Genomic DNA, 25603 nt, shown 5'->3' with positions numbered 1-25603 from the left:
TGCTTACCGTGAAAAATATTGCCCAGTATGCATTGTTTTCTACAGCAAAAACAGCAGGCTATGTTATACTGTCAGAATTTGGGCGTTTTTTTTTTTAGCAATATTTTCCAGTTTGTTCATCGTGTGATTGTGTCTCTACAGGAGACTTGGATTAATATGGATTCCTTTTACGATCTCTTTATGAATGTTTTCAACCGTCAGCCTTTTGGGTGAACAGACTTTCAATAAAGAGACAGAAATCTCACACATATCATTACAAATATCTTCATTTTTGTTCCAAAGATGAACAAAAGTCTTTTGGGTTTGGAATGACACGAGTGTGAGTAAATGATGACAGAATTTTCTTTTCTGGTTAAACTAACCCTTTTTAGCCTTAAATTGCTCTCCATTCAATCTCATTGTTGACTTGCAGTTAGGTTGTGATTTTTCTTTCCTGTGTATTGCTCTTTATGTGACTTTTATGTAGTCACAAGTTTGTATAGAGAAACTATTGATCAAATCTGGTGGGCCTTTCTCAAGGACTGTCCATGAAAAACCACTACAGACAAAGGAAAAGCCTTTTAAGAGTCTGTCTTTGTCACTTTCATGAACGCTGTATAAATCACAGAGCTGACATTTTCATTTTTGAGTCTGCACAAAACAGTTACACACTGTTCTGACAGAGTGTTGCTTGCTAATCCATCAGTACCTCATTTGAACATTAAAATGCAGGAGAGCTTCGGCTAATTTCCCTTCAACTGTGGGCTTAGATGGGATTTGTGGGTGACATCAGTGAGGACAGAGTAAGGACAACACTCAAGGACTGCAAATTCAAATATGTCATTGCTAAGATGTCCTGTCCGCAAATAACCTGAGTGAGTTCAACCGCTGGCTGAGCAAATAAATGCAACAAAGGTTCAAAGAGGAAAGTCGATCAAAAAAAAAAACAGTGCACCAAAGCCACCGCAGGCACAGAACATCTCCAAAACGCAATATTCCCTAGAAAATATTCATGCAGGAGTGTGACAAGAGCTTTAGACATTAGATATCTGACAGGCAGAATGATGAATGTCACTCACGGCAATTGTCTAACTTAACATCAACATCAGAAAGACCTATTACTTGCCACGACTGTGCTGTCTGCCAAGCCCAATAGTAAAATGGAACAATAATATTTATAATAGGACCAACTGTACACAACATTTGTTTAATAGCTGGTATGTAGCAACCAGAGCGAACCTTTAAAGGAAGCATTAGAATGAAGGATTAAAGGCAGTTAACACACATTATTGTAATTAATTATGGTAGCAGTAATAATGTCAATGTGTAATTATGTGTGTTCCACAACACAATAACAGTACATGTTGTTCATTTATATAAATATAATGTTCCAAAACACATACACAGACTAGCAGGGAAGAAAAATCAGTAATGAGATATAGCTACTTATGCTTAAGAGTAAGTTTCTCCCAAGAAAAAGACCCCATTAATCTCTTATTTGTCTCTTCTCAATTCGATTTTGCAAGAAAGTAAATCAGAGATTCCAATATGAACTCAAATATTTTTCATAGATCAGATAATCAGGGATCAATTTAAAGCCAGGGTCGGCAGTTTTTTTCTAAAATTTTTTTTTTTCCAAATTTGTTTAAACTTTCTTTTTATACCAATACATAATTAAAATGTAAGTACTCTGAAAAAGAGAGTATAAAAATTGAGTGTCTGTAGTCCTCTCAGGGCGCAATAAACACAGCTACTTATTTCCATTCGGAACGAATGAAATGATTGGCTGGGCGACTGTCACTCTCCCTCGCTACCATGGTTACCACCCCTGCTGCTACAGGAGCTGCCCACATGCGCGCACCCGTTTGACTCGAGGAGGGGAAGAGGCACGGAGAGAGGCACGGAAGCTAGGAAGAATCACAATTATGGCAGAGAAAGAGCAGTCAAAATTCCCAGTACCTGCATATACAGTCAGCGAAGGCAAACAAGGCAAAAAAAGGAACTAGTAAGGTAGAAAGGTAGGCTACTTGTCTCCGGAGTGTAACGTTAGTCCTCATCAGAGCCAACAGTGCTTTCATCGTGGAAGCTCTTACATGCAAAACACCGTATATGCTATGAATCTTACACGAAATTCACCTTCATCACAGTGTAACTGATGGTAATGGGAAAACGTGTATCAATGCAACCTGTTTTTAGCTTTGCCTTATATTACTAGCTCGTTACCGAATCAAACTCAATATATTTTAAACTTTACCAGTATCGATATGCTAGCTTGATAGTGAGTACTAACAGCCATGTTAGTTGTTTATATTCATAATGATAAAGTTAGGTATTTTATTACATGTGATTCTGACATGATGTCACTACATGCACTGCGCTCCTCTCTGCTCGGCGCTGGCAAACGCGTCCTCCAGCTGACTGAGCGGTCGGCATCGCGCGTTCATGTGTTTTGGGGGCGTGGCTTTGGAAGGAGCCCAGAAGGGAGGGGGTGGGAGTGAATGGAATAAGTAGCTGTGTTTATTGCAGTCCTGAGAGGACTACAGACACTCGATTTTTATACTCTCTTTTTCAGAGTACTTACATTTTAATTATGTATTGGTATATATATAAAAAAAAAAAATTAATTGACTTTTTTTTTTTTTAAACTGCCGACCCTGCCTTTAACTAATGCAAGCCAAATTCATTTTATAGCTCTTTGATTTGGTGACAATTTTTTTTTTTTTTTTTTTTTTTTAAGTTTTGAATTATTTGAGATGTCACAACAAACTGATGGCTTATCTCATGAATATTAATTAGGCCAAACTTACATTCGGCAACCATCAGCCTAGTCAAGGTACTTATTAATATGAATTGAATTCATAATGTAGTAGGTGTGTTTTATGTTTGAAATATCAGACACTAAAACAAACAAACAAACAAACAAACAAACAAAAAAACTAAAATAGAAATGCAAGACAACAGAAATACATAATTTCAACCAACCAATTTTGGTTCAGCAATGCTAGATTATGGTGTACTGCATTTCAACAACTGCATCATTTGTGTCTATTTTTATTTCTCGCAAGTAATAGGAGAGCAACAGATGGTTTTAGGAGAAATGTCTGAGACAAAGCTAATGAAGCATATAACCGTGTACTCCAATAAAGATAAAATTTGAAAAAGAACTGTTCAGCTTGCATTTTAACTTTAAAGTTTTAATAATTTTGTCATTTTGATAAGGTTCTTTTTTTACTAGTTTTTGTTTAATATTCTTATTTATTTCAGTTTTAGGAAAAGTACTTCAACTTATTTTTCTTCAGTTAGTTGACAAGGCAACTTTTCTAATACTTTTGAGTAAAAAAAATAATATATATATAATATTTTAATTTTATTTTATTTAAATTAACGGAAACCATTTTTATAGTTTTGGTTAACAATAACAACAGACATAGAGTTAGTCCCGCCCCAAAATCACGCCATTGGTTGAGCCAGGAATGGATATGTCAGATCGCTCCAATAAACGGAATAAAGAAAGGCAAACTCCAAATGAATTACTCAGTTTCTGCACATTTCTGTGGGACATTCAACTTCAACTTGAATTCTACTGAGCAACCTCTGAGCAATTAACTTTTCCTCTGGGCAGACACACACTCACAGGAAATTCTCTGACGCATACTTTCAGCATCATCAGCACAGTCCTTTCACCCTGACACTGAACCTCAGGATGTGCCGTAACCTGTATGACTAATGATGCCGTATGTTAGCATATGGAGAGTGTGACTGCAGGTGAGTGATGTGTGAGTTGGGCAAGGAGGAGGGAAGGAAGGAGACTGTTCGTATTTAATAAGACAGAGTGCCTCTCTTCATAAAGAGAATGACTGATGAATGACTGAATGGCTGCCATTCATTCCAACTTGGAACTCTCTGCAAGGACATCGCTATGGAAACTCTCCTTTCCTCTCTCTCCCCACTCCTGTACGTCCATCATCCTCATCTTTTTATTCAAACGCCGCTTCATCAATACAATTTAATTTTGTAACTTTGGCCAGATAGCAGGGCTTTTCCAGTACACAATCTATCCATCCATCCATGTGGAGACTATTAAGCGTTTAGCAGAAACTTTGCATTTAGATGCTGATAGTTCTACTAAAACACCATGACACACACACCACTTTCTCTGATCAAAGGGGTCAAATCATGATTTTCCTTGATCTTTTGATATAATAGAGCTCAATGTACCATCTGCTGAACGTGCTCTAGCTTTCCTGCTCATCTCATTAGTATTCATAGGTATTCTTACGGAAGGTGTACTTCTAGCACACATGGGTGGATCTCATGAAACCCGTCAAGAAACTGTCTGGTTCATATTTCACCCCAAAATCCAAAAGAGAGAAATAAAACCTTCAGTTTCTTTAATATACAAAATTATTTCTGTTTATTTAGGGGCGACATGTGACCTATACACATTTCTTAGTGAGAATACATAAGCATACACTAGCGTTCAAAAGTTTGGCGACTATAAAAATAGTAAAAACTGTAATTTTGTGAAATGGTAGTCGAGCACATGTGAAGTTTATTTAAATCTCAAACGTGAACCGATACAAAAACAAAACAAAGACTTCGCTTGACAAATACATACACAATAAACATGAACTTATAACCCATGAAACCAGAAACTCACCAAACAGCAGTTACAACAAACAAAGCTAGACAAGAAACAACAGTAACATGTAGGCTATTTATATACACAAAGACTAAAGACTAGCAAGGAACACCTGTGAAAAATCAAACAATGAACCAATCACAAAACAGAACAGAGAAACACATGACTTAAAAAAACTAATTAGAACAAGACACATAAGGCTTGTTCAACTTGAACAGGCGCTGTACAAGTCGATCGGTGAATGACATTAAAGTACCGCAAGAGCTATTAGAGAGCAGACGGCTCCGTATGCTTATGAATCGTGTTCGAACAAGCCTATAAGAATACGGAAACATGGAAATATGGGCTGCGTTCCTGTTCAAAATTGTCATGCCCTTCACTTGCTAGGAAAATGTTGGCGTTATTTTGTCACTTATTGCTAGCTGGAGCCGTTTACCTCCAGTCTTTCTGCTAAGCTAGGCTAGCGGTGGGTGCGTCAAACAGAGTTACGGCACGGAGATGAAAAGGGTATGTATGGACTTATCTACTGTACGGATACGGTGAATAAGCTAAAGTCCCAAAAAGTTGGCGTGTTCCTTTAAGGATTATATAGGCTTCACCAGTTTAGCTGACGAATAAATTCTCCCTTTACTCTCTGGTAAAATTTAGTAATTCATGGTGTGATCTGTTGACATGTTTGCGGTGCAGTAAAGAACTTTTTAATTGTGGGTTCCTGTGGACAGGTTTCTGACACATCGCTGTCCTAATGAGCTGTGAATATGATCAAATGATCAGACGGCTAAGAAGCAGAGAGACGAGTCATTATAGCAGACACCCTCTGCTCGCAGTGTGCACAGTAAAACTCAGCTCAGTGGGAGTGGGTTTAAGATGTGCCATTGTGCTGTTACATTACCACATACTGTGCTTTGCAAAAGACCCTTCAGAACACACTGGTTTCATTTGTTTACTTAATAAGCTATTTCAAAGCACTTTTTCATTTACAGTTTTTGTTCTAAAAACATTATAAAAATATAAGTAGAAATGTAATACAAAACGATATAAATAAAATAAAAATGTAAAAATCACATTTTATTATTTTGTAGTGTCTTCTGGTGTTTTTTAAGAATTTTAAGAGCTCTATGGAAGCTTGTTTTTCCGCCATGGAAAAAAAGGTAGTTGGAGATTTTCTCTCACAATGTTGCAATTGCAAAAAACTCGCAATTGTGAGTTTAAATACTTAGATACTTTGTATCTCACAATTTGTGAGAAAAGTCAGAATTAAAACTCGGAATTGCAGGAAAAAAGTCAGAATTGTGAGATATAAATTCACAATTGCGAGGAATAATTCTGAGAAAAAAGTCAGAATTTTGAGGTATAAACTCTGAGAAAGAAAATTAAGAATTGTGAGGTATAAACTGAGAAATGTTTATATCTCACTATTCTGTGTTAATATTCACACTATTCTGTCACTATTCTTAGTTTATATTTAAGTTTATTTCTCACTATTCTGAATTTTTTTTCTCGGAACTGCGAGAAAAAAGTCAGAATTGCAAGTAATAAACTTGGAATTGCAGGAAAAATTTCAGAATTGTGAGATATAAACTGAATTGTGAGGGAAAAAGTCAGAATTGCGAGTTATAAACTTGTAATAGTGAGAAAAAAGTCAGAATTGTGAGATATAAACTTGCAATTGCGAGGGATAATTCTGAGAAAAATATCAGAACTGTGAGTTATATACTCGTAATTGTGAGAAATAAAGTCAGAATTCAGTAAAATAAAAAAGTTGCAATGCATTCTTTATTTTTTATTCCATGGCGGAAACAAGCTTCCATTCTTCACACACTGTTGAGGTGTAATTTTGGCTTGTTCTTCCAAACAGCTTGGCTCCAGGTTGTTCGGGTTAATAGGATGAAGATTATGCAATTTGCAAATTTAGTGTCACAGACTCTCATTTGGACAGAGATCAGGCTTTGACTGGGACTTTGTAGAACATTTCCTTTCTTAAACCGTTCCAACTTTAATTTGGCTTTGTGTTTGGGATCAGTGTCTTGCCGAAAAAAAGAAAAAAAGAAGCTTGTTCCAAACTTGAAATTGAATGAAACTGTGTGTTTTGCAGGATCTAATCTTCTCATTTAACAAGATGCCCCAGTCCCTGCTAATGAAAGGCGTCCCGCAGCATGAGGCTTCAGAAGGCTGGTAAGGTGTTCTTTGAGGTGTGGGTAAATCTGTAAATCTGTAAATCTGTGCCATGTACAATGCTTTGCTCTTGGTCTCATTTTATCATGAAAGCTTTCCCCATATAGTCAAACGGGTCACTAGAATGTTTTTTAGCGAACTCCAGACATACTGTCACATGGCCCCAGTTTACACATCTGTTGTAAAATATCTTGAATTTGTATGGATTTTGCAGCATCAATAAAACAATCTGCAAAACAGGTGCAGTCCACCACATTAACTACAAACATGTTCCAGTAATGTTAGACAACCCGAAAGTGTCCAAATACATTTCTTCTTTATTTTGAACAGTATAGCGATGCACAGATAATAATATTATGGCTGATGTCAATAAGGCAGTAATTATCTTAATGTTATGAATGGCCAATATAAATAATGTATATGTCTATGTGGTGTTTTTAATGTGCTTTAAGACAAACCATGTGCAAATGCATAAGTCATAAGTCTGAGTATTTTCTCCCTAAAACTGCAGTGAACCAAAGACAATCTCAAAAACGTGGTTTGAAATCGCTGGTGTTGTTGACGTCAACGAGTGGATCTCTGAGCTGATGTGAGTGAGCGGAGGCGGGGCTAATTTGCATATTCATAGAACTGCGTATACTAAATGAGGTAAATGGTAAATGGACTGCATTTATATAGTGCTTTCACAGACCTATGGCCACCAAAGCGCTTTACATATAGCCTCACATTCACCCATTCACTCACTCATTCACACACCGACGGCGGTGTCAGCCATGCAAGGCGCCATCCAGCTTGTCGGGAGCAGCTGGGGTTAGGTGTCTTGCTCATGGACACCTCGACACTTGGTCAGGTGGAACCGGGGATTGAACCACCAACCTTTCGGTTTGAGCCACTGCCGCCCTGCCGAGGCAAGGGTGTAGAGTTACATTCAAGCTATTTTAAGGCATGAATAAAAAAAAGAAAAATTGTTTAAATATGTAATACTGGTGATCAAAGATGAGTTTTAAGGGATAAAATTATTGACTACAGGGTGATTTTAACAAAGATTAATAAACACTGTAACTAGGGCTGGGCGATAAAACGATAACGATAATTATCGCGATATAATTTTTCTCGATAAAACGATATCAAGAGTTCGATAAATGTTCGATAATGTTTATGCGCCAAAAGCGGAACGAAACCCATTTGAACCGCGCGCCACACGGACCGTTTATCCGCTCGGCTCTAAGTCCAAACGGCAGCGCAGCGCGAGCTCACTAGAAGAGATGCGTTTACTCTGATCGCTCTCGTCACGAGATCCAGTGAGAAGCGCTTGAATTCAACGAAGAACACATTGTCTCAGTGATTTAAACCAGTTTAAAGGCAGATGAAACAGCGCTGACAAACAGGAGAAACACTGTGCGCAGAAGGCTTTTCCGTCTACAAATTCCCATCATTTACCATGGATTAACTGTAGCATTAGCCTAGTAATATTAACTGCACCATGAAATGTGGGATATACATATTGAATTGTATTATATTATTAATGTAGACAATGTATTAAAGGACTAATGGAATATCATTACAGTATTTAATAATGCATTTAGGCTACTGTTTTTCATACAAATACCATAGAAACCATAAAGTTACATTTTGCCATGATAGTGAGATGCTGTAGGCTATGCCTGGTTTTATCTGTGGTTATCATGATCTAAATGCATGATACTGGATGACCAATGGTGATAAAACTCAAACAGTCAGAATATTACATTTTACCAAATAAAAATTAGCACATGCAAAAACTAAGAAATTAATTGTCCAATAAAGATATTTATTTTATTAAGGAAAAATTACAAATGTTTGAATGTTCCACCTCAGATTTGTGAAATGTTCACCTGTTTTGGCAAGAGTTTTTGTCATGATATGTTCTGACAATAAAGAGTAGTTTAAAACCACAGTTAACGCTCTGGTTTCTACAACTTTCACTTAGGAGCAAAAATCTGCCTTTAAACTTGAAAGAAATAAAGATTTGACTTTTATCGTGATAATTATCGATATCGACTGATATAAAAAAGATTATCGTGATATTTTTTTTTTTTGCCATATCGCCCAGCCCTAACTGTAACAAGCGTATTGCTCATTGCTAGTTAATGTTAAAGCATTAACTAAAAAGTTAAATAATAGTTATCTTTAAGTGAGTGTTATATTACAATACACAGCTCTGTGCAATACTTGATTCTGATTGGTCAATCGCGCCATCCAGCAGTATGTTATGTAAGGGATAATGTAGAGCGAGGCGGTTGTTATAGGGAGTACAACCCCGACAGGCTGATCAGGACCCCGACGCGAAGCAGATCAGCCTGAATCAGCCTGTCGGGGTTGTATTCGTTATAACAACCGCCTCGCTCTACATTATCCCGCTTATTACATGGCTACCTACCAAATAAATCAATAATTTGACACAAAATATTGATTTATAAAGGAGTTTATTGATTTAAAAACGATTGTATTGCTTCCGCTAAAGAAAATAGTCAGTTCCGTCTCTACGGTTAGAGTCCTGCGTCCATAGCAACGCTCTGTTTTTCATGGCAACGGTGTGTTATACTTAGCAGCGGTCCGTTATCAAGAAATAACACACCGCATTCTACATTAGAATTCAACCAAGCCATGTAATAAAAACTGATAACACAGGTTTATCTGGGTGACTGAAGACAGCGTTACGGATAGCTAGGAATGTTTTTTCTACATGGAAGTTGTTTGGTGAGCTTATAAAATATTAAAACTCAAATCAATATTTTGTACAGTTTTTTATTTTGTGTGATTGTGTGATCATTAGGTGTTTTTTTTTTTATGTAAACATTAAAGAGAACATGTATATCAGATAAAAGGGAATTAATGGTCAGAACTTGAAATGCATTTTATCTTTGACATTACAGATGCACAATAACAAACTCTAATATCGCCTATGATCACCACATACTCAAAATAGAAAATTCCAACCTGTGAATTCATGATAAATTGACAGTTAATTGCAATTAACCAAAATGACAGAGTGCAAAGGCTCAACTGGGCACTGGAGAGTCAGCAGCGGTCTGTCTAATGTGGTCAGACAAAGCAAAGCAGAGGAGTGTAGAGTTATTGATCCGTGACAGGTCGAGAAACTGGAGAGTGATCGATCTGAACAAGGCAGAGTGAAAGGGGGCAGAGAAGGAGAGAACTAGAGAGTGAAAGAGAGGGGGGAGGAAATAGAGCGATGAATAGTCGCAGAAAGACATCTGGCAGATTGTGTACACTCTAAAATAAACAAGGGCTTTTCCAAACATCAGAGCAATTCAAGCCTGGATGAAAATCTGCCACAATAATATAATGTCTTATATTATCTTAATTATGGAGTGTTTCTTAGCGAAAAAGAATAGTACTATAATGGATATCAGCTGATATTATAATATTTAATATTTCAGGCTCATTTCATCTTCATTTCGATTACCTTAGTCATCATTAACGTGCACTTGAAGTTAATTTCTAAAAACACTAATCATTTAACATGAAGTATAAATAATAAAAATAACATTGCAAAATTTTATCATTTACGTTATAATGTTGTGATGCCTAAATTCACTTTATGCATTTAAAAGATTTATTTCAATGTTAGTTTAAAATGATCTTTAGAATAAAATAACATGAGAGAAAAATTGCAGTCAGAATTGTATATATATAGTATGCATCCCTACTATATTTTAGTTAATTGCAATGAATTTTATTAATATATTAGTATCATGTACTTAATTACACACTTTAAATCACTGACTTAACCCTACTAAATAAATTTGACTACTGTAAGACGCTGAGAAAGCATTCGAGACATAAAAACTGCTTCAGTTTTCAATGAGCTGCAGTTTTTCTGTCATAATGCTTTTGTAGCATCACTTAAAATCCATAAACACACACACGCACATTACAACTCAAACTCATCAGCACACATGCGGACAAAAACAATTATGCAATCAATTTACTCTAATTTAGCATAAAACTAATATTTCAGGCTTAATGGCGAAATAGCTGAAGTCTGTAATTATCAAACATCATTCCATTAAACTGCAGCTATCCTAATTGGACTAACGCATCAGCTATTAGATTAAAACCTCTCTATAAAGCATTAAGCCCACAACACCTTGCGATGATGCTTTAGGCTGAGCCCTAGAGACAAAGAAGAACAGAAAGGCATGGAGAATACATGGACAGAGCGAGTGGAGGGAGACGGGAACCGTGCCGGCAGTGTGTTGTAGTTCTTTAGAGGTGATTGATGAAACGCGAGGTGATAGAGGCAGAACGCAGGGAAATGAAGCCTAACGTGTCCTCGCCAACTACACAGATTTGGCCAATCACAAACCCTGCCTGTTTTGTTACGAATTGCCAATGAAATGTTATAAGCATTCAAAATAAGTAACAAAACTAATGTGATATCAAGCTATTCTCCATGATAAACTGTCCACAGTAAGCCCTCCTCCAAAACGCTGAGTCAGCCAATCAAATGCGGTGGAGGCTTTGGGTATAGAGTGGGGTCTTAGCTCATTTGTTGCCTGGCAACCAGGTGCTTTCCAAGGAAGGGTTGATCCCAAAGAGAGTCCACAGATAGTGCTGTAATATAGCGCAAACCCCCTGCTTCCTCCTGATTAACTTCTTATGTCCACCCACCCGCACACACACACACACACACACAGATGTAGAGATACACCGATCTCACCTCACAGGAATCTGTCAGCACTCTCACCGGCATCACCAACAGAGATGAACCCTTGGAGGCTACACGCTTGGTACATGGGTTAGTGATTATGGGCTGGTCACTTGGGATCTCTCCAGCTTTTAGTAGAAAAACAGTTTTCACCTGTCCAACTTTGCTTCTACCATTATTAAAGGGATAGTTCACCAGAAATAAACACTGCCATTTTCTACCTACTGCACTGTCATCATGCAGTTCCAAAAACCCCTACGTTTGTCCTTATCCTCCAATTATCTTTATCATTGAATGGCTTGAATGGGTCTGATAAAACAAAGATTATTGGAATACATTTTAAAAGAAAATAACCATTTCAGTCTTTCTACCTCAAAATTTCAAGTTTAATACAATGTGTTACTTGCCATTTCTTTGCAATTATTTGTGAAATTTACAAGCCATTTCTAAGGGAAAATTGTTTCAAAGTAAAACCTACACAAGTTTATTTCATTGTTCATTGCAATTCTGTGGGATTTTTTTTGCACCATTATTGTCTGATTGCTTAGAAATGTAATAGCACACTGTTCCTCAAAAAGCAGCACAATGTGAGGTAAATATGAATTATCCATACAATGTTTTTGTACTAGGGTTCCACGATTTGATGGGGGAAAAATGATTGAGAATAGCAATTTAAAATGTGTTTAAAATGATTTGCAGAAAGCTTGAAATTAAAATGATGCAGTGCCTTCTATATTGGATCCGACAGGGACGATAGAACACACTTATGTGAGTAAAAAGGTTTTTACTGTCACTATTGCTTTGTTACCGATTGGTTGATACGTATGGATTATGTGTACATTTCCTAAAAAAATAGTTTGTTGACTTTTTTACAGACTCAAAGACTCATATAGGCCACTGGGGAGTGGAATATATACCTCACGCTCAAGCGCACACAAGCTTGCCGCAAAGCACTGGCAAAAGTAGCCAAGTGAGACACGTCTCTGGGCATAACCGGCGTAAACTAGTGTTTTTCCTTGATGCCTCGCCACAGCCAATCATGCTGCATGTTTATTGGCTCACTGTTATTGATGAGATTATCCCCATAAGTATCAAAATTTGGTATTGAACGACAAGACATCTTTTGAATCAATGGTAGAGGCAATTCGATCGGTTCCTAAAAAGTATCGAACTCGATACCCAGCCCTACTAATCAAGTATTTGACACTGAGCAGCTCATTTGGCAGAATCAGCATAAACCAATCAGAAACCCTATAGAGACGAAGTGATTGCAAGCAGATTGAGTTAAGGACCTATCAGCCTGTGCAACCTAGAGTTTAATGACAGAATTTTGTATTTGTAAACAGAATGTGCATTAATAATTTACCAAGCTGATGGCAGATTTGGGACCTGGCATATGGGCGAATTAATTGATCTCTTGTTGTGACCACAATCTCAGAAAGTGAATCAGGTAATGAATGCTTTAAGACTCTACTAACGACACACTGCCATTATACTGTAATACCCTGATCATTTTGCATGATTAATGTAAATAGTACACAAATAAATCAACTGAAAAAGTATTACGTATTAAGTATTACGAAGGGTGTCCAAGTAGGTTAAAAGTGCATATTACACACCAGCGTCACATTAGAAAGCCTTTTGTTACATATTAACAAGAGCTTGTTTTATGTCTTAGGAGTGAGAGTGTCTAATGTCGCCTAGGGCTTTATATTCAGCCTCACTGTCCGCGGCTCTCGCTGGGTCAGTGTTTGCGCTCGTGTGTGAGTGTGGCAAGGTACTGACACAATACTCAAACAGGGCATACCCATGGTGACGTTACCGTAGCAACATCCCCTCGCTGCTGACAAAAGAAGTTAAACCGTGTGTGTGTTGTGAAGTGCACGAGTACATCCTGCTTTTTCCTGTGATTCTGTCTGCATGTATTCAGCGATTTATCTCTTAAAAAGTACACTGGCTGCAGCAACTGTCAGATTGTAAACATAAATACCGCAGAAACATACACACACGTTCATAATAGCCCCCGTCTTCAGTCTGGGAGTGTTCAGGCTGGACTGATGCTAGCTGACAAGGACGTTACATCACCGAACAACACAAATCTGTCTGTCAAGAGACACACTTTAGAGTAGTGTTTTTCACTGTGGCTCACTGGACAGAAGTTATTTTCAATAATCAACGAAGATTAAGATTTCAGACACTTGAATCTATTGGTGCATCATGTGCTGCATTGCATTCAATGCTCTATTCTCTTTTAAAGGCACAATATGTAACTTTTTTGCTTTAAAAATAGCAAGTCACTATATCTGTTATACATTTTTTACATTACATTATCCCGACTGTTTCCAACAACTTTCAAACCAGGAGAAATTTGTAATTTAATTCGAAGACACTTTCTTAATTTCCGTTTTGTCGCCGTCAATGGCGTCATATCCGTGTTGTCCCTGGTTTCCGCTCGTACTGCCATAGCAACCAGAGCTATGAACCAGAGCCCTCTGATAGTAACCAAAGTGACAGACGCAGACAACTGTGTAGTTCGCGATGTCTATTTGCACGCTGTTGTTGTTTCGTTCAAACATTATGGACCATGGCAAGCAGACTTTGGATAAAAAAGGAGAACTAAAATGAGAATCAACATCAGCGCGGTGTTTTCGAGATGCCGAGAGCTCCCATACACAGTATATAAACGAGAGCTCCACGTCCGAGACTTCGACCGCTCCTACATGTACTTTATTAAACAGGTGAGCACATTTACATAAAACTAATCAATGTTATATAGTTCAACAATGATGAAATGTTAGAATATGATCTGTATGTTATTCTAATGTTGATCTAGCTTACTGCTAGTCTCATACAGACAAACTAACACACTAATTTCAACACATTGAAATGCAGTTTAGTGTGCTAGTGTAATGTTAGACCAAGTGAAACAGCGCTGCGTTTCCTCACAAGTTTAATTTGTCTAATAAACTGACCTGTGAGTAGTAATTCTGCGTGTAGTTCGGTAGAATGAAATGTCCATATTCCCTTTATATCCGCGGGACTCGCGTCGCGTGTGGAGCTGATTGCTGTCTCTTAGCAATCCTGAACTGCTTCATATCACAGTCATGATAAAAACATCAATGTATTCAGTCATCCATAAACATTATTAGATCGGTCGGCTTGACGTTGACGACAAGATCCATAATTCTTAGCAAATGTTGCGTCATCAAACTACGCCTTTGTTATTGTAAGAGGTTAGCGACCCCTAGCGGCGAAAAAAAATTACATACTGTACGTTTAAGACACTTTTATTTGTGTAGGTTTGACCTGAACCCTAACTCAAGTAAAATTAAAACATAAAAAGAGTTAAGCGCAGTAAACTATGAAAAAGAACTCAATTCGGTGTATGCGTACAGAAAGCCACGTGTAAATTTACATTAGATTAACATTAGCGAGTCACTAACGTTAATCAAACAAAAGAGAAAATAACTTTCTGTACTTGACTGAATAACGTTTTTTAGCTTTAATAAGAATGCAATTATATTAGACTATGCAGTATTTTATTTTTTACATTAGTTTCTGTACTATTTCTAACTACATGTTAAAAAAACCTGTTCCTGAAAAACTTATAGTTTAATTCATATTTTTGCTATATTGTATCTGTATTGTCCTGTTGTTTGTAATTTGTTTTATTCTTATTTTTAATAACAATTGTGATGTATATCGTTATCATGAAATAAAATGTATGATATTGCAAAATAAGATTTGTCATATCGCCCACCACTAATCATAAACAATAATTACAGAACATGTTCTATCTTACAACTTTGCATTCCTATAAAAAATTCCTTTAGATAATAGAATCATCCCATAAACGTATAGCCTAATAATAAATGTCTCATTTGCATTTACTCATGAGAAATAACGGTTTCTGTCTGTAATTTCTCTCTTGTTTAATAAGAGCGGTCTGGTTTTATGTTATACATCAAATGTAATGCTAAATAAGAAATAAAATGACTAATTAAAACATGTATTATAGATATCCGAGTTTGAACAGAGCCGAGTTTGAACAGAGATGAGCATATAAAGCTACCCTCTTAATTGCATTAATTCTTTTAAAATGGTAGATGGTCAATATTCATTGCAGAAATTAACTTTTATATAATTTGTATATTTATATCAAATAATCCGAAAACCGTCCACAATTGTCTTGACACAGTCACAGACATTGGCTTTCACATTCTTGGTCAGTTTTCTTTTTTGACTTCATCCCTTCCTCTCCCTCTCGGTTTAAGGTGGTTGAACTCTGCGCTTTACTGTACATCAGTGACTCCCGTTGTCTTGGAAACCAGTATGGTTACCCTGACAGCAATGACAAGCATCTGTAACCCCAGAGATTCATTAGTGACAGTAGCCATGGAGATCACCAATCAGCTAAGTTTTTGCACCAGTGTCATTAAGAGTTTCCCTGGGGACCGGGTCTGTGTGTATATATTTAAATATATATGCATGTACACTTGAGATATAAATGCTGTCATATCTCTCTAGAACATAATGTCATAATCTGACATTCCCTCACTTTCTCAATGTCTCACTGTTTTCCTCATGGACATAGTCACACATATACACACAGGTATTGGCGAGCTCTGGCTTGTTATTTCCCATTACGTATATACAGACTTCACTTGGGACTGTCCTTGAAATTAAAGAATAAAACACATATGCATATCCAGGTTTCAATTAACACATATAATCCCCACACATGGGATAAATAAATTAGAACCTGTCAAATCTAACATCTGAAACTCACCATGTCACAAGTTCACACTCTGATATTCAGGGCATCTAGAGATTAAGTAAGGGTTAATGCCCGACGAGGTGTCCATTGTCAGGTATTAATGGACGACGGCGAGGCGTGAACCGTCCGAAGCGCAGCGGAGTGACCATACCATGGTCACTTGCCAAATAACACATTTTTAAAACATTAGTTTATATTTTAATTAGTTTTACAATCGAAATCTAAAGTTTTTACAAACAATAACTTGGTTTCCCTGGTTACGCCTGACGGTTTATTTACTAGGTGTCCTCTATCACTTTTTAATGGACACCCTGCAGCCAATCAGAATCGAGTATTCACCCAGACCATGGTATAAGTACACGTACGTACATGCATGTGTGTGTTTAAAGTAAACCAATATCCTACAGTAAATGTTTGCTTTATCAGTTTATGAATGTTTACTGTAATATTTATTGCGGGCCAAGAGACAGACACGCTAAACCGAGCTGAGGACGAAGTGAGGTGATCATGTCTTTTTTCTTTTCTTCATTAAGGACAGTGGTCTCCAATAATTAGTGGTGCTTTCTAAGACATACATCACGAGTGCAAGTAAAGTAAGAAAAAATCCCATTCATTTCCACCATTTTCACAGCCAAGGTCAGGATTTTCGTTAAAAAAATACATTAAATTTTGCTTTGTTTTTCACCAAACCCTATCGTATACCACCAACACTGGGAATATACGACATGCGTTCAGTGCTTAATTTGTTTGTTAGTGGGGTAGGGAAAGATAACAGGACATATGTGCGATCCCAGTCTGGTTTTCATACAATTATTTTGATGCGCATTTTGAAAATGTGCATAAGAAATCTTGAATGGAAACTGTTTACCTCCTGGGAAATTGTATCGATGACTTTAATATTATTAAGATATTAACACTTTAAACAAGTAATAAAAACTCGGTGAGTGTTTTAGCGCAATTTTCTCACCTCATGGGATCACAACACTAAGAGATAGTAAATCTTTTCCTGGATTTTTTTTTTGCGTTCCCGAGATTAGACCTTCCTTAACATAATGCCGAAAACCCAAAGTCTCTAGGTGGTCTGGTTGAGGAGTAGATAGAAGTGCAAGATTGGTGCGCACAGACGCACAGAACAGAAATCATGAGTTAAAGGAGAACTCCGGTCAATTTTAACATTGAGCTCATTTTATTGTACATTTGGAGTGCTGTCAATACAGAGAACAACTACAAAAATCGGTGTTGCCTACACCGAGTTATTCTATTTTTAAAATTTGCACCCTGTTGACTTCAATGGGGCAAGTACTAAACCTGCTTTTAGCCTCTTAACATCCTTGATGTGTCATTACAAGTGCACAGAAAATGTGAGTGATTCCTTCTGAGTGAACACGAGTGGATCTGACTGGAGTAGATGTGAAAGATATGTATAAAAATGATGTTATTTAAGCCAGCGCAAATACCTGTGTTTACATCCTGTTTTCGGGTGAAGTCCAAAGTAGTCGATTGCCGAGTTCACGCGCATAGGTTTAGTTACCTATGATCACGCGCGTGAACTCGGCAATCGACTACTTTGGACTTCAACCGAAAAACAGGATGTAAACAGGTATTTGCGCTGGCTTAAATAACATCATTTTTATACATATCTAACAATCGCAATTTGTCCGGTGGAAAATTGCGCTAAAAACGCAGACAAAACATGGTAAAAACATGTCTAATTTCTGGGAATGACAGCAGCGCGTCACAGTTCTGGCAGCATATGCGTAGCTCCATCATTATGACTGCTGTGCGGGCCTAAGACACATTTTAAAAGTGTCAATAAATGAATAAGTTCAAGTTTGTATTCGACTGATTCGACTCTACAAACTGGCGTTGTAATTTCAGAACACCGAATTTCAGAAAGATCAGAGCAACATTTCCGATGTGATGCTCAGCCCGAAGATGCTTCCAGTTACGAATGAATTATTCAGTCACATACTTTTCAATGCACATCTTGTCTTCCTAATAAATTTACTAGGAGTTTATTCTGTAAATGTGTTTATGTGCATTGCTTTTTGTTGAATAAAAAATGATCAAGCGAGTGTATGAGTTTAATTTTGATGATTTTATTCTGTAAATCCTATGCAATAGGGCGGTCTATCCTAAAATGCGCATATACGTAGTTTTTCATAAAACAACTAAAGATGTGTAGGCTGTGATACTTGTGATACCATGTTACTCTGTGATACTTTTTTAAAGAGTTTGATGCTGGTCACAATTCACTGCCATTATATGGATGATCAAAATTCTCCTTTTGTGGTCCAAAAGAGAAAGAATGGCATGCAGGTTTAGAACAACACCAGGGTGAGTAAATGATGACTAATTTCATTTTAGGGTGAACTATCCCTTTAAAGGGATAGTTCGGCCAAAAATGATATTAAACCCATGATTTACTCACCCTCAAGCCGTTCGAGATGCATATGTCAATCATTTTTCAGACGAACACATTTTCAGTTATTTTAGAAAATGTCTTAGATCTTTCAGTGGTTATAATGTGAATTAATGGGGTCCACTCCTTCAAGTCCCAAAAATGTGCATGCATCCTTCACAAAAGTAATCCATCCGGCTCCAGGGGGATAAACGAAGGCCTTCTGAGGGTAATCCGTGCGGTTTTGTCGTAAAAAAAAAACTTTATAAATGAAAATAACTGGCTTCCGGTAGCGGTCGACGCGCATTCACGGAGATGGATGCTGGTGTATGACGTAGGACGTAGCGTAGGAAGCGTCGTGACGTAGAACGAACGTAGAGTTTTGTTTTGCTCTGCTCTCTCACGTTCGTTCTACGTGAACGGGTTCGTATTACCCTCAGAAGGCCTTCGTTTATCCCCCTGGAGCCGAATGGATTACTTTTGTGAAGGATGCATGCACATTTTTGGGACTTGAAGGAGTGGACCCCATTAATTCACATTATAACCACTGAAAGATCTAAGACATTTTCTAAAATAACTGAAAATGTGTTTGTCTGAAAAATGATTGACATATGCATCTCGAATGGCTTGAGGGTGAGTAAATCATGGGTAAAATATCATTTTTGGCCGAACTATCCCTTTAACAAAGACTTTTTTTTAAAAAATACCGAAGGGAAAAATAAATGGGAAAATATTTCCGGAACCAAGTGCAGCTGAAAAAGTGTTGCACTCCATTGCTTACACTTATTAAACTTCAGCATTGATTCTGCACCATTGTGCTAGGGATGTTAAAGGAATAATTCTGACTTTCATTTACTCCCCCTCATGTCATTTCAAGCCTGTATTACATTATTTTATCTTTTAAGTGAACTGTCACTTTAAAAAATAGCTGCTTGTTGAGTAAAGGTGTGTTATGACTGTTCTAACTAAGCATCAGATTTTTGATTTGCCATTGTCTGGCAGAAAACAGCAAAAATCTGTTATTTAGACTCGTTTATTTTTTTTATTTTTTCTGTAGTCTGAACAGAATTTTTTTTAAATCCCATATTTACAAACTCCTTTCGAATCGCATCTACATGTGGCTTGAAATCTGCTTGAAATCAGCATTTTTTTGTAATGTGTTTCATCTGAACGGTTATATCATCCTAGTGGAAATTTCACTTATATAGCAAACTAAGTATCATTCATATAGCAAATAGTGAAGTCAGCATTTTAGGACAAATGTGTAAAATACTTCACATAATACATGAGATGAGATGAAATTTACAGTTTCACACATTGATAGCTCATCCATGCTGTTGTACGAGAAAGTCTCTAGGCATCGTGTCAAGGCTTTCGTTATTAATATAGTAAACAATATAGGTATTGATTTCACTGTCTAAACAAACAGATTAGATCGCATCCCTTTAAAACTGATAGTGTGGACAGTCAATCCTAAAGATTGGATTAGTGTGAACAAAAGCCATAGAGACCTGTTTGATATTGGCTCATAAATAATCACCTAGCAACCACCCAGAACAGCCTAGCAACCACATAGCATCATACTAATCCGACAACTACATAACAATACCCTGACAACCATTAGCCTACTTCATTCAGAATATGTGAACATCTACTATCTGTGCATTCTCTTTTCACACACACACACACACACACACACACACACACACACACACACACACACACACACACACACACACACACACACACACACACACACACACACACACACACACACACACACATCCTCAGCACTGATGTTCCTTCAAAAATAAATCGACAGATGCTTCACAACCTAGGAAGTGCACAAAATCACACACAATCATCCTCTCATGTCTCATGGTTAACATCAAAGGGCATGAAAGGAGACGTGAGACAGAAATACTCAGTCAACGAAGACCAGTGGTTACATAACACGGTCAGATTGCTTTGTTCCTCTGCTGTGAGTCCAATAATGTCGCTAAAGGGACAGCGTGACAATACTTCAGTAATTTCCGAGTTAATCCTTGTGAGATGCTGAGATTTAAATTGTGAATATAATTTATGTGTGTCTCATAACTTTATGCACCAGAAAAGCTCCCTCGGTGGAATTTATGACGCAACATAGAGAATTCTCTCATAATTTTTGCTTCGCATGCAGGCCGCCTTCCCTCTTAAAACTTAAGAAAATGTAATATATGATAATTCTGATGATTTTCTCATTGCACAGAGGGGAGAAGCAAGTGAACAATATGGACAAACCACACTGCATGCAGCAATTATTCATCAGCACGAGGCTGGCTCATGGCCATGGCGAACATCACCAACTGAGAGGGACAACAATGAGTTAGTGAGACAGAACAAAAGCAGTTCTCCACCCAGAAAAAGAGTGAGAGGGAGAGGTGTACTAACAGCACAGTAAGTCTAATCACCAGGGTTTAATTATTGTACACTGTAAAAACAAACAATATGCTTATTGCTTTAAGGGGCTTTTTCCACCAAATCTGAAACTGAAAATGGCTTTTGTTGTTATAAGAAGGTATAGTGATCATTTTTAATTTAATTCATAAATTACTTTGGAGTATCTTTTATTTTGTTATTTATTGTATACTCTATTTGCACCCATTTTTTTTACTATATATTGATTATTTGTATAGAGCATATAATATTTAGCTAATATAGTGAATATCTGGGGGTTTTCTAACTAGTCAGAAACCGAAAATTACTTTTGTTGTAATAAGGAGTATTTTTATTTATTTATTTAATTAATAAAAACATTTAAAAATTTGCAGAATTTTTTATGACAATTCAATTATTGTAAACTCTATGTTTTATATTGACGATAAATATATAGTATATAATATTGAGTTAATATATAGTCAATGTGATTATTTCCAGGACTTTTTTTTTTTATCTAATCTGAAATTTAAAATGACTTTTGTTGTAACCAGGGGTAGTAATTATCTATGTTGTATTATTTTACTAATTTAATTTATAAATAAACTAAAAATGTCTAAACTTTGCAGAATTTGAATTGTACTTTATTTATTGTATACTCTATTTGCACAATTTCTGACTATATTGATGATTAATATATAAATATATAATTAATATGATTATTCACAGGGCTTTTTATAGCTAATCTGAAACCGAAAATTACTTTTGTTGTAACAACGGGTAGTAATTATTTTATTGTATTCTTTTTATTTATTTCCAATTTGATTGAAATTAATTGGAATACATTTAAAATGTATAAACATTGCAGTATGTTCTATTAATTTACTCTATTTGCACAAATTTTGACTATATGGACGATTAATATATAGTATATAATATTGAGTCAATAGAGAATTTGATTATTCCCAGGGCATTTTTCAAACCAATCTAAAAACTGAAAGTTACTTTTGTTGTAACGAGGCAGTGATTTTTTATTTTACTTTATTATTTGCATTATTTTATGAATTTAATTCATAAATAGACTAATGTTAAACTTTGCAGTACTTTTTTTTATTATACTTTATTTGTTATTTATGCTATGCTCTATTTGCAGAGTATTTTTGACTAAATATTGATGATAAAGGTTTGCACTATTTTCATGATAATACTGCAAATATTTTGCCATGTCAATAAAACATCCTAAATGGAGAGTAAGCAAAAGTGCGCACAAAGAAAGGATATGGGCTGCACACAAGTGCAAGGCACCAGCTGCGGGGTCGAGTGCTCTGATGGAGCCAGAAGAATACCACCGGTGCAAGGGTCGGATATGGAAGCTGTGCATTCTCCTTCACCTCTGCCATGCTGCCAGTGGACTCCCAAGATGCTTGGCCACTTCCAGTAAGGCCACCGGGCAGGTCCTCTGCCTCCTCGAGCTGAGCTGCTGTGGTCAGGGTGGCTTGAGCCCGATCCGGCCACAGGGTTGGTTCTGTGTCCTCACCGGTGGTCATGATGATAGAATAGTGGGCAGCAACGTGACCCTGCTGATGGGAACGTCACTCATATACCAGTCCTCCATCCTAAGAAAATTTACTTAAACACATTATGCCTTTCACTTTCTCTGCACATGAATAGGGTTAGTCCATCTAAAAAATCATTTGCTCGCCCTCATGTTGTTCTAAACCCACCTGACTTTGCATTCCACAGAAGGGATAGCCATAGCTGACTGTGTAAAAACCCCAACATATTCAAAATACCAGAGTAAAGATCAACATATAGCAAGTTCCTTTAATCAAAAGGTAAGCCATTAGAACATCAATCACGCTCTCTGTTCATTACCATTAAGCCCATCACTAGAGTAGAGCCAAAACTGACGTCTTTTCCCCGCAGTAAGATGTTTAGATGTCCAAGCACAAAGTGCTGTGCCAGCAACCCTATTGTTTTTGTCAGGATTATTATTATTACTTTCCGTGCCTTATAATGCAGTCTACAGACCAAACTGTAAATTGTAGAAGCTTAGAAACGTGAACTTTGGAATGGAGGCCAAACGCTGTGCGAGGAATAAAAACTGCACACATTTTACTGTTAGTTGCACTTTAGAGAAAAAGGGAAAATAAATAATTTTGCTTTAGAGTTGCTTTGTTATTTTTCATGAAACATTTAAAAAAAGAAAGAAAAAAAAAGCCTTTCAATGACAAATTATGAAATGGTGAGGGTGTCTATGAATAAGCAAACATGCTTAGATGTATTTATTAATTATTTTTTAAAACATTATACAGTAGGAACTGTCAATAAAACATATTTCTTTACTGGATAAAAAAAAAGTAAAAAAAAGTTTTTTAAACAGGTATTAAGACTTGATTTTAAAGAATTAGAGAACTGAATTTAGAGACTTAAATTATTTATTTTATTTCCTGTTTTCTAGCATCAATCATAAAGTTTAACGAATCTAGAGTTCATTGTAAAAATATGTAATTTTGAAAAGTAAAAACGCTCCATTAAACTATATGTTATCCTACCATAGCAAGACAATACATGTTATTTTACTGTAAATATTGTGAAAAGGCTACACTGGTAAGTTACATTTATAGGCTATATGGTAAATCAGCCTGGTCTCATTGTTAATACGTAGTATTAATACGTAATTTTCAAAGATAGAAAACGTACTTTTTGTACGTTTGGATAGATGCTGAAACGTATGATACGGACGTATTTGCAACAATTAAACGTAAAATTATTACGTTTTCACAGCTAAAATACGTTAAATATTTACGAATCTTTCATATCATAAAGATATCTGTATAATTTACCTTTTACCGTTTTATAGATAAATGGAAGATCCCTTAACCTACTCCCAAACCTAAACATACCCATTTTATACAGAATATAAAAAGGATCAAACGTAAATGGCAATTTTATAACAACATAGCATTTAAAGACCCAGTCGCAGTCCTCTCTGTCAGTATATAATAGTTTTGAATGAGGTACAGAGCAGAATTTAAGTTATTAATCCATGAAAATGTTAATCCGGCTTCGCTCTGTGTGAAGGCGCGCGCGCTTCTCCATTTCAAATGTAGTTTACTGACTGAAACACGGCATGTCGCAATCTGTGACGAACTGGCGAGAGCCAATGAGCGTTTGATATCACTGCCGTAAAACGTGTCCTAAAGCTTCTTCTTGAGGGCGCAATTTTTGAATTTGAATTAATCACGAGCGCAGGATTTGACATTTACGGTCGCTGCTGAGAGTGGAGATGAAGATCATTGGATAAAGGGCTGAATTTGGATCTCTTCCTTGCAAACGTATGGATTCTAAAGATTTGGATTAAGTTATATCAAACTAATAAAATTGATGTCTTTTGTGAATTTATGTTGGGTTGGTGTATTATGGTTCATTTGTGTCTCACGGTAAATAAACTAAATATTACAAAATGGTTAAACGATTAAAGAAGGTATTTTAAAGGTTTTAAAGTGTAGTCTTGTTTAACTGCATGTAAATTAGGCTAATCCTCCGAAACGAGTTTGCAGCAGAAGGCACGAACAGAGCGAAAAGTTATTTCTTGATTAAACTGCATTTAATAAATGCGACTGAAAACGTAATTGATAAGACAATTGAATGCAATAGAGTCAAAACATTAATGCCACGATTTGAATATGCATAAATAGGAATACGTACAAATTTGTACGTCGGTAGAGTTGCTCATACGTAAATATTTTACGTTTTAGTGCTGTAAATACGTCAGTATTATACGTTTTTGTATGTTATAAAACGTAAGTAAATGTACGTTTGATAGAACTACACTTTACGTAAAAATACACACGCATTCTCATGAGATCACGTTGCGTAAATAAGACATAATTTTACTGTAAATTTTTTACAAATAAATATTTTACAAGTTGAATGATAAAATATAAAAATCTACATTTACCAAGACAATACGCCATCTATAATGGTGAAATATTACTGAAAATATGATTTTTACTGAAAAGTATGAATAACCAGAGGAATTCCATGCGAATCATGACATTTGTTTATATTTTATTTAAGGCTCACTTAGCCTCTTCTGTTTTCACAGTTATGCCCATTGCAGTTTTTATGTTGCAGTTTATGTTATTCAGTATGTTTATAATTATTTTAGTTCCATATGTGTTAGACTGGCGCTATTTTGAGTAACATGTGTTTACATGCTATCATTGATCACATCAGTTACAATATCCCAAGTCATTATACGGCCTTAATCAGTATATTTTCCAGTAGCAAACAGATTTAAAAGCTCAAATAGTTTGTTAAACTAGCATTATATCATTCAATGACATACAGATACTGTAAAATATACAATCACCAAAAATGCCATCCCGTAACATCGTCACTGCATTTTATGCGGTAAAGTTCTGGCAAACACAGCTTCCAGTTTTACCGTGAATTGAGCCAAACATTTTTATAGTGTAGTTTCTTACCGTGTGTGAA

At 36.3% G+C, this 25603-nt stretch overlaps 1 protein-coding gene across 1 annotated transcript in view; it reads right to left on the bottom strand.

Annotated features, from left to right (window-relative positions):
• The window catches only part of cacna1hb (calcium channel, voltage-dependent, T type, alpha 1H subunit b), a 105251-nt gene extending 82784 nt beyond the window's left edge, over positions 1 to 22467 (bottom strand). The window contains exon 1 of the mRNA XM_081362348.1: positions 22391 to 22467. The gene's annotated coding sequence lies outside the window, so the exon portion shown is untranslated. The remainder of the gene's footprint in view (positions 1 to 22390) is intronic.
• Positions 22468 to 25603: the final 3136 nt, after the last annotated feature.

This window comes from Scardinius erythrophthalmus, assembly GCF_964197995.2.
Source record: "Scardinius erythrophthalmus genome assembly, chromosome: 3".
Lineage (NCBI taxonomy): Eukaryota > Metazoa > Chordata > Actinopteri > Cypriniformes > Leuciscidae > Scardinius > Scardinius erythrophthalmus.
Note: the sequence above shows the minus strand (reverse complement) of the source record. Positions and strands in the feature narration are given on the sequence as shown.